The sequence below is a fragment of the Physeter macrocephalus genome, chromosome 8 (genome assembly GCF_002837175.3).
Source record: "Physeter macrocephalus isolate SW-GA chromosome 8, ASM283717v5, whole genome shotgun sequence".
Taxonomy (NCBI): domain Eukaryota; kingdom Metazoa; phylum Chordata; class Mammalia; order Artiodactyla; family Physeteridae; genus Physeter; species Physeter macrocephalus.
Genome location: NC_041221.1, coordinates 45,117,425 through 45,121,951, shown reverse-complemented (window position 1 = coordinate 45,121,951; position 4,527 = coordinate 45,117,425). Strand labels below are relative to the sequence as shown.

The following is a 4,527-nucleotide window of genomic DNA, read 5'->3' as shown; positions in this document are numbered from 1 at the left end:
CCACAGGGGTGCGGAGGGCAAAGCGGAGAGATTCCCGCACAGAGGATCGGTGCCGACCAGCACTCACCAGCCCGAGAGGCTTGTCTGCTCACCTGCCGGTGCGGGCGGGGGCTGGGAGCTGAGGCTCGGGCTTGGGTCAGATCGCAGGGAGAGGACTGGGGTTGGCGGCGTGAACACAGCCTGAAGGGACTAGTGCACCACGGCTAGCCGGGAGGGAGTCCAGGAAATGGTTTGGACCTGCCTAAGAGGCAAGAGACCATTGTTTCAGGGTGCGTGAGGAGAGGGGATTCAGAGCGCCGCTTAAATGAGTCCAGAGACCGGCGCGAGCCGCGGCTATCAGCGCTGACCCCAGAGACGGGCATGAGACGCTAAGGCCGCTGCTGCCGCCACCAAGAAGCCTGTGAGCAAGCACAGGTCACTCTCCACACCGCCCCTCCCGGGAGCCTGTGCAGCCCGCCACCGCCAGGGTCCCGGGATCCAGGGACAACTTCCCCGGGAGAATGCACGGTGCGCCTCAGGCCGGTGCAACGTCACGCCGGCCTCTGCTGTTGCAGGATCGCCCCGCACTCCGTACCCCTCCCTCCCCCCGGCCTGGGTGAGCCAGGGCCACGCAGTCAGCTGAGGCCGGTGCAACGTCACGCCGGCCTCTGCTGTTGCAGGATCGCCCCGCACTCCGTACCCCTCCCTCCCCCCGGCCTGAGTGAGCCAGAGCCACGGAATCAGCTGCTTCTTTAACCCCGTCCTGTCTGAGTGAAGAACAGAGACGCCCACAGGCGACCTACACGCAGAGGTGGGTCCAAATCCAAAGCTGAACCCCTGGAGCTGGGCGAACAAAGAAGAGAAAGGGAAATCTCTCCCAGCAGCCTCAGGAGCAGCGGATTAAATCTCCACAGTCAACGTGATGTACCCTGCATCTGTGGAATACCTGAATAGACAACGAATCATCCCAAATTGAGGAGGTGGACTTTGGGAGCAACTGTAGACTTGGGGTTTGCTTTCTGCATCTAATTTGTTTCTGGTTTTATGTTTATCTTAGTTTAGTATTTAGAGCTTATTATCATTGGTAGATTTGTTTACTGATTTGATTGCTCTCTTCTTTCTTTCTTTCTTTTTATTACTTTTAATTTTTTAATTTTTAATAATTTTTTTATTTTTTATTTTAATTATTTTATTTTATTTTATTTCCTTCTTTCTTTCTTTTTTTTTCTCCATTTTCTTCTGAGCCATATGGTTGACAGGGACTTGGTGCTCCTGACATGTGTCAGGCCTGAGCCTATGAGGTGGGAGAGCTGACTTCAGGACATTGGACCACCAGAGACCTCCTGGCCCCATGTAACATCAAAAGGCAAAAACTCTCCCAGTGATCTCCATCTCAATGCTAAGACCCAGCTCCACTCAACGACCAGCAAGGTACAGTGCTGGACACCCCATGACAAAAAACTAGCAAAACAGGAACACAAACCGACACATTAGCAAAGAAGCTGCCTAAAATCATAATAAGCTCACAGACACCCCAAAACACACCACCAGACGTGGTCCTGCCCACCAGTGTGACAAGATCCAGCCTCATCCACCAGAACACAGGCACCAGTCCCTTCCACCAGGAAGCCTACACAACCCACTGAACCAGCCTTACCCACTGAGGGCAGACACCAAAAACAACGGGAACTATGAACCTGCAGCCTGCGAAAAGGAGACCCCCAAGCACAGTAACTTAAGCAAAATGAGAAGACAGAGAAATACACAGCAGATGAAGGAGCAAGGTAAAAACCCACCAGACCAAACAAATGCAGAGGAAATAGGCAGTCTAACTGAAAAAGAATTCAGAGTAATGATAGTAAAGGTGATCCAAAATCTTGGAAATAGAATGGAGAAAATACAAGACACGTTTACCAAGGACATAGAAGAATTAAAGAACAAACAAACAGTGATGAACAACACAATAAATGAAATTTAAAATTCTCTAGAAGGAATCAAGAGCAGAATAACTGAGGCAGAAGAACGGATAAGTGACCTGGAAGATAAAATAGTGGAAATAACTACTGCAGAGCAGAATAAAGAAAAAAGAATGAAAAGAATTGAGGACAGTCTCAGAGACCTCTGGGACAACATTAAACAAACCAACATTCGAATTATAGGGGTCCCAGAAGAAGAAGAGAAAAAAAAAAAGGGACTGAGAAAATACTTGAGGAGATTATAGTTGAAAACTTCCCTAATATGGGAAAGGGAATAGTCAATCAAGTCCAGGAAGTGCAGAGAGTCCCATACAGGATAAATCTATGGAGAAACACACCAAGACATATAATAATCAAACTATCAAAAGTTAAATACAAACAAAAAATATTAAAAGCAGCAAGGAAAGAGCAACAAATAACATACAAGGGAATCCCCATAAGGTTAACAGCTGATCTTTCAGCAGAAACTGCAAGCCAGAAGGGAGTGGCAGGACATATTTAAAGAGATGAAAGGGAAAAACCTACAACCAAGATTACTCTACCCAGCAAGGATCTCATTCAGTTTCAATGGAGAAATTAAAACCTTTACAGACAACCAAGAGCTAAGAGAATTCAGCACCACCAAAGCAGCTTTACAACAAATGCTAAAGGAACTTCTCTAGGCAGGAAACACAAGAGAAGAAAAGCACCTACAAAAACAAACCCAAAACAATTAGGAAAATGTTCATAGGAACATACATATCAATAACTACCTTAAATGTAAATGGATTAAATGCTCCAACCAAAAGACATAGACTGGCTTGAATGGATACAAAAACAAGACCCGTATATGTGCTGTCTACAAGAGACCCACTTCAGACCTAGGGACACATACAGACTGAAAGTGAGGGGATGGAAAAAGATATTCCATGCAAATGGAAATCAAAAGACACCTGGAGTAGCAATACTCATATCTGATAAAAGAGACTTTAAAATAAAGACTATTAAAAGAGGCAATAAGGACACTACATAATGATCAAGGGATCAATCCAAGAAGAAGATATAACAATTGTAAATATTTATGCACCCAACATAGGAGCACCTCAATACATAAGGCAAATGCTAACAGCCGTAAAAGGGGAAATCGACAGTAACACAATCACAGTAGGGGATTTTAACACCCCATTTTCACCAATGGACAGATGATCCAAAATGAAAATAAATAAGGAAACACAAGCTTTAAATGACACATTAAACAAGATGGACTTAATTGATATTTATAGGACATTCCATCCAAAACAACAGAATACACTTTTTTCTCAATTGCCTGAGAACATTCTCAGAATAGACCATATCTTAGGTCATAAATCAAGCCTTGGTAAATTTAAGAAAATTGAAATCATATCAAGTATCTTTTCCAACCACAATGCTATGAGACTAGATATCAATTACAGTTTCAATTACCGTTTTCAATTAAAAATCTGTAAAAAATACAAGCACATGGAGGCTAAACAATACACTACTAAATAACCAAGAGATCACTGAAGAAATCAAACAGGAAATCAAAAAATACCTAGAAACAAATGGCAATGAAAACATGATGACCCAAAACCTATGGGATGCAGCAAAGGCAATTCTAAGAGGGAACTTTATAGCAATACAATCCTACAACAAGAAAAACAAAATTGATAAACCATTAGCCAGACTCATCAAGAAAAAAAGGGGGAGAAGGCTCAAATCAATAGAATTACAAATTAAAAAGGAAAAGTAACAACTGACACTGCAGAAATACAAAGGATCATGAGAGATTACTACAAGCAACTATATGACAATAAAATGGACAACCTGGAAGAAACGAACACATTCTTAGAAAAGCACAACCTCCTGAGACTGAACCAGGAAGAAATAGAATATATAAACAGACCAATCACAAGCACTGAAATTGAAACTGTGATTAAAAATCTTCCAACAAACAAAAGCCCAGGACCAGATGGCTTCACAGGCGAATTCTATCAAACATTTAGAGAAGAGCTAACACTTATCCTTCTCAAACTCTTCCAAAATACAGCAGAGGGAGGAACCTCCCAAACTCATTCTACGAGGCCACCATCACCCTGACACCAAAACCAGACAAAGATGTCACAAAGAAAGAAAACTATAGGCCAATATCACTGATGAACATAGATGCAAAAATCCTCAACAAAATACTAGCAAACAGAATCCAACAGCACCTTAAATTGATCATACACCATGATCAAGTGGGGTTTATCCCAGGAATGCAAGGATTCTTCAGTATATGCAAATCAATCAATGTGATACAGCATACTAACAAATTGAAGGAGAAAAACCATATGATCATCTCATTAGATGCAGAAAAAGTTTTTGACAAAATTCAACACCCATTTATGATAAAAATTCTCCAGAAGGTAGGCATAGAGGGAACTTACCTCAACATAATAAAGGCCATATATGACAAACCCACAACCAACGTCGTTCTCAACAGTGAAAAACTGAAACTATTTCCACTAAGATCAGGAGCAAGACAAGGTTGCCCACTCTCACCACTTTTATTCAACGTAGTTTTGGAAGTTTT

At 42.6% G+C, this 4,527-nt stretch overlaps 1 protein-coding gene across 1 annotated transcript in view; it reads left to right on the top strand.

The window, feature by feature from the left end:
- AGXT2 (alanine--glyoxylate aminotransferase 2) overlaps nucleotides 1-4,527 on the top strand; it is a 48,129-nt gene that overhangs the window by 9,973 nt on the left and 33,629 nt on the right. The gene's annotated exons all lie outside the window — the stretch shown is intronic.